Genomic DNA, 14,680 nt, shown 5'->3' with positions numbered 1-14,680 from the left:
TTGTTGGGTAGAGTGTTCTATATATGTCTTTGGGGTGTAATTGGTCTACAGTGTTATTCAATTTCTTCATTTCCTTATTGACATTATTTCTAGTTTTTCTATTTATTACTGAAAGTGGGAAAGGGACATCAGAAAAATAGCAGAGTGGGAGATACCAGCCTACATCCTCCTAAGAGAAAATAGACGCTAATCACAAAGGAAATTAGCTCTGAAAGATCTCAGGAGTCCACTTAAGAAGCGGTAGCCACAAAGTAGAGGAAAAACACTGAGAATAAATGCACAAAAAAAGTAAAATTATTACTTTCACTTTCTCTACATCATCCCCATTCCCTAGGCTGGCAGCACCAACAGAGAATTCCCTTGCCTGAGATAGTTTCCCTCTCTCAGGGAAATGAAGATCAGGGAGAGTGACCAGCTTCCTCAGCTTTTTAGGATACTGAATGAAGGATTCACTTCAGACTGAGTTGTGTGGCTCAGGGTGAGGGCTGGAGTGATAGTCATCATTTATGCTGTGTAGAACCCTCCTCCTGTCCAGCCAGCAGGCAGGTGCCATCTTTCCTGTATTGAGTACCCCCCCCCACACACACACACATACACACAAACACATAGCCAAATATGAATCTGCATTGGCCTGATGTACTCCAACCATCTCCACCTGTTCATTTCACACTGATTACTCCCTAAAACCCTGGCTCACCCAACTCGCTCAACACCTGAGGCATTTTCTGTGTAAGTAGTCAGCACTGCTTGCATTGCATTCTTTCTTGGACAACTCTTGGGGTCTGTGGGCCCCAGGCAGGCAATTGCTGGCCTCAGGATGCCCTTCACTTTTCATGGACCTACCCCACTTGTACTAGTGGCAGCCATACTCAGTTCACATTGTGGCCTCTTCCACATGACTCCAAGTTTAGCAAACCATAGCAGATCATTTTGTAACTCCTACGAGGTAGTTCCTGGCTGGTCACAGACAGTGGCTGACCTTAGCCTACACTGGAGCCCCTCTCAAATAGCCCCCAACAAATCTGGAGGTCAGATTCAGATGACAGCAGAGCACTACCCAATTAGACCCACAAGCAGCAAACCCAAAGGGCAGTCTCAGCAGGAACCAGAGCTCACTGAGGCAAATCCAGCTTCATAGAGCAAGCCTTCTGCACAGCAGCCTGAGAGACAATACCACTTACAGATGTGCTAACAGCAATTACAGCTCAATGATGTTAGGAGGGCACACATGCCACACAAAGAACATTCCTGGAGTGCATGATGCATGTGACAAGGGAGACTGCCACTGGGTGCCACAGGGCACCTACTACATAGGCCACTGGGCCAAGACTGGTAGACATAGCAGATTTACCTAATACATAAAAACATACATAGAGAGGCAGCCAAAATGGAAGGGAGGGAAGAAATATGTCCCAAAGAAAGAAGAGGAGAAAACTCCAGAAAAAAGATATAGAGACAAGCATCATACCAGATACAGAGTTCAAAACAATGGATATTAGGATGCTCAAAGAACTTAGCAAGAACTTCAACAAAGAGATAGAAAGCATAAAAAAGGATAGAGAAACCATAACAAAGAACAAGTCATTAGTGAAGAATATAATAACTGAAATAAAAAATGCAGTAGAAAAAACACAGGCAGACTAGATGAAGCAGAGGATCGAATCAGTGATTTTGAAACATAATAGCATAAAACACCCAATCAGAACAGAAAAAGAAAAAGGAATTTAAAAAATGAAAATAGTTTAAGAGTCCTCTAGGACAACATGAAGCATAACAACGTTCACAACAGAGGGGTATGAGAAGGAGAAGAGAGAAAGCAAGGGATTGAGAACTTATTTGAAGAAATAATGCTGAAAGCTTTCTTAACATAGTGAAAAAAAAATAGACATACAAGTCAGTTCTGGAAGCACAGTCCCAAACAAATCAACCCAAAGAAGTCCACACCAAGACACATCATAATTAAAAGATCAAAGGTTAAAGACAAAGAGAGAATCCTAAAAGCAGCAAGAGAAAGGCAACTAATTATTTACATAGGAAGTCCTATAAGACTGTCACCTGATTTTTCAACGGAAACTTTGCAGGAAAGAAGAGGTTAGCATGAGATATTCATAGTAATGAAAAGCAAGGACCTACAATCCAGACTACCCTACACAGGAAGGCTACCATTTAAAATTGAAGGAGAGATCAAGAACTTCCTAGACAAGAACTAGCTAGAGGAGTTCATCACAACCAAACCAGTATTACAAAAAATGTTAAAGGGACTTCTCTAAGAAGCAAAAATGGGGTAAAAGGAACATAAAGATGAATAATAAAATGGTAATAACTATGTATCTATCAATAATCACTTTAAATGTAAATGGATTAAATGCTTCAATCAAAAGACATAGGGTAGTCGAATGGATAAGAAAACAAGAGCTATACATATGCTGTCTAAACCAGACCCACTTCGGATCAAAAGATGAACACAGGCTGAAAGTAAAGGGATGGAAAAAGATATCCCATGTGAATGGAAATTTTAAAAAAATTAAAAAGATGGGGTAGCAATATTTATACCAGACAAAATAGACTTTAAAACAAAAGCTATAATAGAAGAAAAAAAGGGCATCGCATAATGATAAAGAGATCAGTCCAACAAGAAAACACAACCCCTGTAAACATATACTCACCCAACATTGGAGCACCTAAATATATAAAGCAAATACAGAATGACATAAAGGAAGACATCAACAGTAATAAATCATAGTAGAACATTTTAACAACCCATTGACACCAACAGACACATCTTCCAGACAGAAAATCAACAAGGAAGCAGACACCTTAAAGGATACATTAGACCAGATGGATTTAATTGATATTTTTAGAGCGTTTCACCCCAAAGCCGCAGAACATCAGAACATACATTTTTATCAAGTGCACATAGAAGATTCTCCAAGATAGACCACATGTTAAGCCACAAAACAGGTTCTCAATAAATTTCAGAAGTTTGAAATCATATCAAACATCTTTGACCATAGTGGTATGAAACTAGAACTCAATTATAAGAAAACTGAAAAACACACAAACACATGGAGGCTAAATAACATGCAACTAAATAGTGAATGGGTCAACAATGACATAAGGAAGGAATCAAAGGATTCTTTGAGACAAATGAAAATAAAAACACAAAACCCAACATCTATGGGACACAGCAAAAGCCGTCTTAAGTGGGTAATTCATAGTAATATTGGCCTACCCCAAGAAACAAGAAAAATCTCAACAATCTAACATTATACTTAAAAGAACTAGAGAAAGAATAGCAAACAAAACCTAAAGTAAGCAGAAGCAAGGAAATAATAAAGATAAGAGTGGAGATAAAAAACCAGAGTCTTAAACAAACAAACAAACAAACAAACAAACAAACAGACAAAAAACCCCAAAGATCAATTAACCCAAGAGCTGGTTTTCTAAATAGATAAAAAAAAAATAATAATAAACCTTTAACCAGACTCATCAAGAAGAAAACAGAGAGGACCAAAATAAATATAATTAGAAATGAAAGAGAAGAGACAACTGACACCACAATATATAGGGTTATGAGATAATACTATGAACAATTATATACCAACAACTTGGACAATCTGGAAGAAGTGGATAAATTCCCAGAAACATACAATCTTCCAAGACTGAATCAAGAAGAAACAGAAAATCTGAACCAACAATTACTGTAACAAAATTGATTCAGTACACAAAAAATTTCCAACAAACAAAAGTCATGGGTTGGATGGCTTCACAGGTTAATTTTACCAAATATTTAAAAAAGAATTAATGCCTATCCTTCTCAAACTATTCCAAAAAATTTAAGAGGAAGGAAAGCTGCCAAGATCATTTTATGAGGCCACCATTACCCTGGTTGCATAATGAGACAAAGATATTACAAAAAAAAAAAAAAAAGAAGAAAATTATAAGCTGATATCAGTGATGAATATAGATGCAAAAATCCTCAAGAAAATATAAGTAAAGGGTGTACTTCATAAAAAAGGTGGCATGACATGAGTCTCTTCAAATCTCCGCTGGAATTTACAACAAATTCAACAACTATAATTCCACAAAGGACTCCCTGTGCAGTAGACAGGCAAGACTAAGAGGAGTGCAACTGAAACCACCTAAAGATGGGCAAATTGGGCAAGCGGGGGGTGGGCGAGAAGCAGGAAGTACGGAGACGCAGGCTGCCTGGGCACAGGATGCAGACTAGAGCTCAGATCTCAAAGCTCCCTGCATTCTGGAGCTACCGCAGCCATGGAAGAGGAAAGGACTTGGACTGCTAGTGCTCCACTTATAACCCACAGTCCCTCCTGAGGTATCAGCATATAACACGACTGAACCCAAGGCTCACAGCAGAGACCTCAGAGAAAAGACGGGTGAAAATGGTGGTTTAAGCCCTCATTGCTGAGCATAGAATGGAAGGCTTAGGCACTGAGTCTAGCCTCCCTATTCCCACCCTCTCAGAGATCGCTACACCCCCACCCTCCCAGTGCTAGAAGTAGAACCGTAGCAGTGTCAGATCAGAAGAACAGAATATTTGCAGTTCTGAGAACTACGGCCCAAGACACAGCCTCACAGCCCAACTAGTTCCTGCAAAACAAAGGGAGCTTGGGGTATAGGAATGGCTGTGGTGGTGGTTGCCACCATTGTTCTGGGCCACCTCTCACAACCCAGCCACCCTGTCCCCACCTACCTGGGCGGATGCCTCCAGGAATAAACAGAGTCGCTGAAACACATGGGCTTCAAATCTTGTGCAGGAAGAGCTTTAGAGCTTCAGAAGCACTCCACATCTCGCCACAGAGGCAGTGCCCTGTGACCCAGGTAAACTGTTCACAGAGGAGAAACCCGCGTTCCAAGGAATCCCCTCCTTGTTTGAGAAGTCAGAACAGTGCAGAGAAAATATAACACTGCAGTGTGAGAGAGAATAAAAGGCTGCAGTCAGAGAAAAAATAAAACTTTCAACAAACACCTACATGAAAACAAAAGAAAGACCTCTTTCTATCAACCTGTTGCAGAACCCACTAATGTAGATGCCTAGAAAGAGAAATAATGATTCATTAATTGCCATGGATAACCACAGTAATGCACAGCTCAGAAAGAAAATGAAAAGTCTTCAGAAATGAACTTAAAGACATGGAAATATGTGACTTAAATGACAGAGAATTCAAGATTGCAGTTCTGAAAAAACTCAATGAGATGCAAGAGAAGACAGGCAGTTTAATGTACTCAGAAACACAATCAAAGAACACAGTGAACACTTTACCAAAGAGATTGAAATTTTTAAAAAGAACCAAATAGAATTTCTGGAGATTAAGAATTCAATAAAGAAATGAAAATTGAAATATCCAAATTAGGTACTAAAGCTGAACACATGGAGGAAAGAATTGGTGACATTGAAGACAGAAATCTGGAAATGACACATATGGAAGAAGTGAGAGACTTGAGACTTAAAAGAAATGAAAGACCTCTACAAGAACTTTCTGACTCCATCAGAAAGAGCAATATAAGAATAATAGGCATACCAGAAGAGGAAGAAAGAGAGAAGGGAACAGAAAATATATTCAAACAAATAGTCTAAAAGAACTTCACAAACTTGTGGAAAGGACTGGATCCTCGAATACAAGAAGCAAATAGAACACCTAATTACCTCAGTCTCAACAGGCCTTCTCCAAAGCACACTGTATTAAAGCTGTCAAAAATTAACAACAGAAAGAATCCTCAAGGCCGCCAGGGAGAAGAGGACAATAACCTACAAAGGGAAGCCCATGAGATTATCATCAGACTTTTCAGCAGAAACTCTACAAGCCAGGAAGCAGTAGAGACAAATATTCAAACTATTGAAAGAGAGAAATTATGAGCTAAGAATAATATATTCAGCAAAGATATACTTTAGATATGAAGGAGGAATAAAGAAATTTCCAAACATACAGAGGCTGAGGGAATTTTCTAACACTCGATCTGCACTACAAGCAATACTAAAGGAGGCTATTCGACCAGCATAAATAGGGATAATTTGTGACAACAAAAACATAAAATTGGGGAGAGGAAAGACCTGACTAGACTACGGGAATGGAGAAAGTAAACATGCTGAACAAAATGGAGTACTCTAAATATGAAACTTTCTTTCGAACAAAGTTAATTTCGAACCAGTTAATTTTGAACCAGTCAAAAACAAACAAACAAACAAGCAAAAACAAACAAACAAGAAAAACAAAACTGAAATATATAACTGTCCCGTCCAGTGCAACAAGAGTTGTGAAAAGCTAGAATGGCGGCACAAGGTTAAGAAAGACAGTAGATGAGAGTAGAGTGCAAGCAGGGCCAAGGGACTGCAGTCTCAAGGACTGAGCCCCAAATTAGGACAACTCATAGCTTTTATTAGTTAGGTGTGGAAGTAAAAGAAGTAAAGCTTGTCAATCTCAAGATCGGTGAATCCCATACATTACAATAGGAAACTGATTTAAGCCAATCATCCTTGCCTGCAGGCAGCTGAATCATAAGTCCCAGGAAAGTACTTCACCAAGGGATAAAACCTTTATGCATATGAAAAGATGGAGAGCACATCATTGAGTCACTTCCCCTGAAGGTTGTTGGAAGAAATGCAGCCACAGAGGCAGAGGCTCTCCTTAGCCAGGGAAGGTGGGGGGATGTGCCCACCTCTATTGACCCCATGAGTTCCCCAGATGGTCCCCACATGGCTGTGTCTGGCTTGGGTTGCCTCCCCCCGTGGAGAGTCGTACCTGTCTTTGACTACCCAGCCATCTTTCTGGGGCCAAACAGGGAAACACAAGGTTTAAGAACAAAGATGAAGCAAAGTCCCTGAAAGGATCCGTGTCACAGACTCTCCTTTCTTTAGGGGCAGGTACGAGGAGACAGATGGGCAGGTTGCTATGTGGCAACATATAACATAATAAAAGAAGAAACAGAGGGAAAGATCATAGAATACCACCACACAGAAATAGTAGACAGCAACAAAATGGCAAGGAAACAATGGAGACACAGTATTACCAGAAAACCAAACATAGAATGATAGAAAATCCTCATATATCAATAATCACCCAAAATGTAAATGGACTGAACTCACCAATAAAAAGGCACAGAGCAGCAGATTGGATCAAACAACTAAACCCAACCATACGTTGCCTCCAAGAGACACATCTCAGCTACAAGGACAAATATAGACTCAAAGTAAAACGATGGAAATTGACATTCCAAGCAAGTAGTATCCAGAGAAATTCAGGAGTATCCATACTGACATCAGATGAAACAGAATTCAGGGTGAAAAAGGTAACAAGAGACAAAGATGGACTTTTCATAGTGATAAAGGGGATTATACAATAAGAAGACATAACAGTCATCAATATGTATGCCCCTAATCAGGGAGCACAGAAATACACCAAGCAACTACGAACAGAACTAAAGGGAGAAATTGACCAAAACACAATTTTAGTAGAAAACCTAAATACATCATTAACAGCTATGGATAGATCATCCAAACAGAAAATAAAAAAATGAAATAGCAGCCCTAAATGACACATCAGATGAAATGGTATAATTGACTTTTATAGAGCACTTCATCCTAGAACATCAGACTATACATTCTTTCCCAGCATACATGGAACAAGGATAGACCATATATTGGGACATAAAACTAGTCTCAGCAAATTTAAGAAAAGTTGAAATCATACTAAGCATATTCTCTGATCACAAGGCTTTAAAATTGGATATGAACTGTGCAAAGAAATCACGAAAAACCACAAATATGTGGAGATTAAACAGCATACTTTTAAAGAACGACTGGGTTAAAGAAGAATAGGAGGAGAGAGAAAAAGACACATAGAAACAAGTGAGAATGAAAATACATCCTACCATAATTTTGGGGATGCGGGAAAAGGAGTTTTAAGAGGGAAATTTATATCATTGCAGGCCTATCTCAAGAAACAAGAAAAATCTTAGACAAATAACTTCACGTTATATCTTAAAGAACTAGAAAAAAAAGAACAAATGAAACCCAAAGTCAGCAGAAGGAAGGAAATAATAAAAATCAGAGCAGAGCTAAATCAAACAGAGAACAAAAAGACAATAGAAAAAACTTAATGCAAGATAGAGATGGTTCTTTGAAAAGATTAACAAAATTGACAAACCCTTGGCTAGACTCACTAAGATAAAAAGAGAGAAGACACTAATTAAGAAAATCAGAAATGAAATACTGGAAGTTATCACGGATGCCACAGAAATACAAAGGATCATCGAAGAATACTGTGAAGGACTATATGCCATCAAATTCAATGATCTAGAAGAAATGGACAAGTTCTTAGAAACATACAGCCTTCCTATACTGAATCACAAAGAATTGGAAAATCTAAATAGACTAATCACCAGTAAGAAAATTGAATCAGTCATCTGAAACTTTCCAATAGCAAAAGTCCAGGACAAGATAGCTTCATTAGTGAATTCTACCAAACATTCAAAGAGGTTCTAATACGTGTCCTACTTAAACACTTCCAAAAAACTGAAGAAGAGGCAATATTTCCTAAGTATTTTTATGAGGCCAACATTACCCTGATACCAAAACCTGGTAAGGATAAAACAACAAAAAAAAGAAAATTGCAATCCAACATCTCTGATCAATGCAGATGCAAAAATCCTAAACGAAATTCTAGCAAATTGAATGCAGCATTACATTAAAAAGATTATACATCACCACCAATTGGGGTTCATCCCAGGGGCAGAAGCATGGTTCACCATAACTAAATCCATCAATGTGATACACCCATAAACAAATTAAAGGACAGAAACCATATGATTATATTAATAGATGCAGAAAAAACATTTGACAAGATACAACATCCATTTATGATTAAAACAATAAAATATGTATAGAAGGAAAATATCTTAACATAATAAAGGCCATATATGACAAACCCTCAGCTAATATAATTAATGGTGAAAAACTGAAGCCCTTTGCTTACATTCCGGAACATGAAGGGCTGTCCCCTATCACCTCTGCTTTCCAACATAGTATTGCAAGACCTAGCCAGAACAATCAGGCAAGAGAAAGAAATAAAAGGCATCCTAATTGGGAATGAAGAAGTTAAACTGTCACTCTTTGCAGAGGACATGATGCTATATATAGAAAACCCTAGACTCCAACAAAAAGCTAATAGAAACAATCAGCGAATACAGTCAAGTTGTAGGCTACAAAATCAACGTACAAAAGTCCACTGCATTTCTATACACTAACAATGAAATCTCATAAAAAGAAATTTAAAAAGAAATTCCTTTTGCAATTGTGACAAAATGAATAAAATACCTAGGAATAAATTTAACCAAGGATGTGAAAGACCTATATACTGACACTATAATACATGTTTAAAATAAATTGAAGAAGACACAAAGAAATGGAAAGATATTCCATGTTCATGGATTAGAAGAATCGACATAGATAAAATGGGCATATTACCCAAAGCAATGTACAGTTTTAATGCAATCCCCATCAAAATCCCAATGGCATTTTTAAAAGAAATAGAACAAAAAATCATCAGATTTGTATGGAACAACAAAAGACCCCGAATAGCCAAAGCAATTCTAAGAAAAAATAACAGTGACGGAGGTATCACAGTCCCTGACTTCAGCTTGTACTACAGGGCAACAATAATCAAAACAGTATGGTATTGGCAGAAAAGCAGACACACAGACTAATGGAACAGAATTGAGAATATGGTGCTGGGAGAATTGAAAAGCCACGTGCGAAAGAATGAAACTAGAATGCTATCTGTTCCCGTGTAGCAAATTAATTCAAAATGGATCAAAGGCCTAAACATAAGACCTGAAACAATAAACCGCATAGAAGAAAATATAGGTACTAAACTTTTGGATTCAAAGAGGATTGTATGAATTTTACTCCAAAGGCAAGGGAAGTAAAAGCTAAAAAATATCAATTGGGCTACATCAAACTAAAAAGCTTCTGCACAGCAAAAGAAACCATCGATGAAACAAAGAGCCAATTAACTGAATTGGGGAAGGTTTTCGCAAACAACACCTCCTATAAGGGGCTAATATCCAAAATATATAAGGAACACATACAATTCAACAACAAAAAAACAAACAATCCAATTTAAAAATGGGCAGAGGACCTGAAGAGACATTTTACAAAGAGGACATACAAATGGTCCATAGATATATAAAAAAATGCCCAACATCACTAATCATCAGAGAAATGCAAATAAAAACCACAATGAGATAGCACCTCATCCTATTTAGAATGGCTATTATGAACAAGACAAATAGTAACAAGTGTTGGAGAGGCTGTGGAGAAAAAGAAACCTTATACATTGTTGGTGGGAATACAGATTGGTGCAGCCACTGTGGAAGGCAATGTGGAGGTTCCTCAAAAAATTATGAATAGAATTACCATACGACCCAGCAATCCCTCTTCTAGGTATCTACCAAAAAAATATGAAAATATTTATCCATAAAGATATATGTGCTCCACTGTTCATTGCAGCTTTATTTACGGTGGCCAAGACATGAAAACAATCAAAGTGTCCTTCCATAGATGAATGGATAAAGAAATTGTGGTATATATACACAATGGAATACTATTCAGCCATAGGAATAGATAAAATAGTAGCATTTGTGACAATGGATGGATCTTGAGATTATAAGGCTAAGCGAAATCAGTCAGAGAGAAAAAGTCGAGAACCATATGATTTCACTGATATGTGGTATATAAAACTGAAAACAACAAAAGAACAAGAAAAACAAATGAAGAAACAAAACTCATAGACATAGACAACAGTTTAGTGGTTAACAGAGGGTGGGGTGGGGGGGTTCTAGAAGAGTGTAAATGGGGTGAAATATATGGTGATGGAAGGAGAGCTGAGTCTGGGTGGTGAACACATAATGTGAGATATAGATGATGTATTACAGAATTGTACACCTGAAATCTATATAACTTTACTAACACTTGTCATCCCAATAAACTTTAATTAAAGAAAAAATATTAGCAAACTGAATACAGCAATACAGTAAAAAGATTATACTCCATGACTAGTGGGATTTATTACTAGGATGTAAGGTTGTTTCAATATGTGCAAATCAACTAATATGATATACCACATAAACAAAATGAAAGTAAAAAGCCTATGATCACATGAATAGATGAAGAAAAATGATTTGAACAAATCAAGCATCCATTTATGATACAAATTCTCAACAAAGTGGGAATTAAAGTAATGTACATCAACATAACAAAGTCCATATACTGCAAACCAACAGCTAACCTCATATTCGAGTGCAAAGAGCTAAAACATTGTCTTTAAGATTAGGAACAAGACAAGGATGTGCACTTTCACCACTTTTATTCAACATAGCATTGGAAATCCTAGCCACAGCAATCAGACAAGTAAAATAAATATATGGCATCCAAATTAGAAAGGTAGAAGTAAAACTGTTATTGCTTGCAAATAACATGATACTTTATATAGAGAACATGACAAATTCCACCTAAAAACTGTAAGAACTGATAAATGATTTTAGTAAAATAGCTGGATACAAAATTAACATTCAGAAACCAGTTGTATTATATATATATATATATATATATATATATATATATATATATATATATATATATATATATATATACAACTATGAGAAATACAACTATGAGAAATACAACTATGAACTACGAGAAAGAGAAAGTAAGGAAACAATCCCATTTACAACAGAAAAAAAAATATCTAGGAATAAATTTAATCAAGGAAGCAAAAGACCTGTACTCAGAAAATTATAAGACACTGAAGAGAGAAATTAAAGAAGATACAAATAAATGGAAGAATATACCGTGCTCATAGACAAGAAAAATTAACATCGTTAAAATGTTGGTACTACCCAAAACAATCTACATTCAAACCAATCCTTCTCAAAATACCAATGGCATTTTTCACAGAACTATAGCAAATAATCCAACAATTGATATGGAACCACAAAAGATCCCAAATAGGCACAGACATCCTGAGAAAGAACAAAATTGGAGGCATGAATCCGCCTGATATCAAACTATACTATAAGGTTATAATAATCAAAACAGCATGGTACTGGTATAAAAACTGACACATAGATCAGTGGAACAGACTGGAGATCCCAGAAATAAACCCACACCTATATGGTCATTAAATTTATGACAAAAGAGGAGAGAACTTACAACGGTTTAAAGACAGTGAATGATGTTGAGAAAACTGGACACATACATGTAAAAAAAAAAAGGAAAGAAAGAAACTGAACCAATTTCTTACACCATATACAAGAATAAAGTCAAAATGGATTAAAGACTTAAATGTAAGACCTGAAACAATAAAATTCCTAGAAGAAAACATAGGCAGTAAACTCTCTGACATTGCTTTAATTGATATTTTTTTCTGGTATATATTCTCCAGCAAAGGAAACAAAAGAAAAAATAAACAAATGGGACTATATCAAATTTAAAAGTTTTTCTCAGCAAAGAGAATGATCAACAAAATGAAAAGAGCCTAATGAATGGGAGAATATATTCACTAATGATACATCTGATAAAGGGTTAATATCCCAAATTTATGAAGAACTCATATAACACAACACCAAAAAAGCAAACAATCCTATTAAAAATGGGCAGAGGACTTGAATAGACATTTCTTCAAAGAAGACATATAGATAGCCAATAGATATATGAAAAGATGTTCAACATCGCTAATCATCAGAAAAAATGCAAATTAAAACCACAATGAGATATTACCTCATACATGTCAGAACGGCTATCATGAATAAATAAAACATCATCAAGTGTTGGTGAGGATGTGGAGAAAAGGGAACTTTCATGCACTGTCAGTGGAATTTTAAGTTGGCACAACCACTATTGAAAACGGTTTGGAGATTTTCCTAAAAAAATTAATATTGGACTACCTTATGACCGAGCAATCCCACTCCTGGGTATTTATCCAAAGAAATCCAAAACACTAATTTGAAAAAAATATATGCACCCCTATGTTTGCTGCAGTGCTATTCACAATAGTTAAGATATGGAAGCAACCTATGTGCTCATCAGTAGATGACTGGATAAAGAAAAAGTGGTACATATATACAATGGAGTGTTACTCTGCCACAAAAAGAATGAAGTCTTACCATTTGTTGCAGCATAAATGGATCTAGAGTGTGTTATACTAAGTGAAATAAGTCAGAGTAAAACAAATACCATATGATCTCACTTATATGTGGAATCTAAAGAACAGTATAAACAAACAGACAAAACAGAAACAGACTCATTGATACAGAGAAGAAACTGATGTTTACCAGAGAGGATGCATTTGGGGAGATGGGTGAAAGAGGTGAAGGGATTAATACAAATTGATACTTACAAAATAGTCACAGGGATGTAAAGTACAGCATAGAGAATATAGTCAGTAATGTAACAACCATGATTAGTGCCAGGGGTGTATTAGACTAATCAAGGGATCACTACATAAATTGTATAAATGTCTAACCAATATGCTGTACATCTGAAATTAATATTGAAAGCCAACTATAACTGAAAAAAATGTATAATTAAAAAATGAAAACAACCCCATGTATAATACCATCAAAAAGAATAAAAGACTTCAGAATAAACTTAACAAAAGAGATGAAAGATCTGTACAGCGAAAACTATAACATATTGAATAAAGTTAAGGAAGGCACACATAAATGAAAAGCTATCCCACGTTCATGGGTTGGAACAACTAACATTGTTAAAATATAAATTCTACCAACAGTGATCTACAGATTAAATGCACAGCTGACTTGGCTGGGAAGAACCCAAGGTGCCAACTTCTTTACATCATCCCAAATCTGCGTTCATCCGACACCAGCGGCCTCCACCATGCAGTTTTACCCCAACAAGACCAAAAGCATATACCTGAGGTGCACTGATGGGGAAGTTGGTGCCACGTCTGCCCTGGCCCCGAAGATTGGCACGCTGGGTCTGTCTCCAAATAGGCTGGTGATGACTTCGAAGGGTCTGAGGATTACAGTGAAACTGACCGTTCAGAACAGACAGGCCCAGATTTAAGTGGTATCTTCTGCCTCTGCCCTGATCATCAAAGTCCTCAAAGAACCGCCAGGAGACAGAAAGAAGCAAAAGACATTAAGCATAGTGGAAATACCACTTTTGATGAGATTGTTAACATTGCCTGATTGATACGGCACCAGTCTTTAGCTAGAGAACTCTCTGGAAACATTGAAGTGATCTTGGAGATTGCCCAGTCTTGGGCTGTAATGTACCGCCACCCTCATGACATCACAGATGACATCAACAATGGTGCAGTGGAATGCCCAGCTAGTTAAGAACTACAAAAGAAAATATTTCAATTAAAGATCATTTGACAATGAAGGAGAAGGAGAAGAAAAAAGAAGAAGATAGCTGAAAATATTACACTTTATGATATCCTGTTATCAAATTTAATTACAAAGCTATAGTAATCCACACTCTCTGGTACTAGCATCTAAACAGACACAACAGCAATGGAATAGTATAAAGAGCCCAGAAAGAAACCTACACATATGTGGTTAATTTTCAACAGAAGTGTCAATAACATCTATGGGGGAAAGGGTAGCCTCTTCAATAAATTGGATATTTAGTTTGGAA

The 14,680-nt window shown here is 36.8% G+C and overlaps 1 pseudogene across 1 annotated transcript; it reads left to right on the top strand.

Annotated features, from left to right (window-relative positions):
* Positions 1-13,915: 13,915 nt before the first annotated feature.
* LOC308495041 (large ribosomal subunit protein uL11-like) lies at positions 13,916-14,379 on the top strand (annotated as a pseudogene). The gene has a single exon. The product of its transcript is annotated as a large ribosomal subunit protein uL11-like (transcript).
* The last annotated feature ends 301 nt before the right edge of the window (positions 14,380-14,680 follow it).

Source organism: Rhinolophus hipposideros (assembly GCF_964194185.1).
Source record: "Rhinolophus hipposideros genome assembly, chromosome: X".
Classification (NCBI taxonomy): domain Eukaryota; kingdom Metazoa; phylum Chordata; class Mammalia; order Chiroptera; family Rhinolophidae; genus Rhinolophus; species Rhinolophus hipposideros.
The sequence above is the reverse complement of the archived record's forward strand: the minus strand, read 5'-3'. Positions and strand labels throughout refer to the sequence as shown.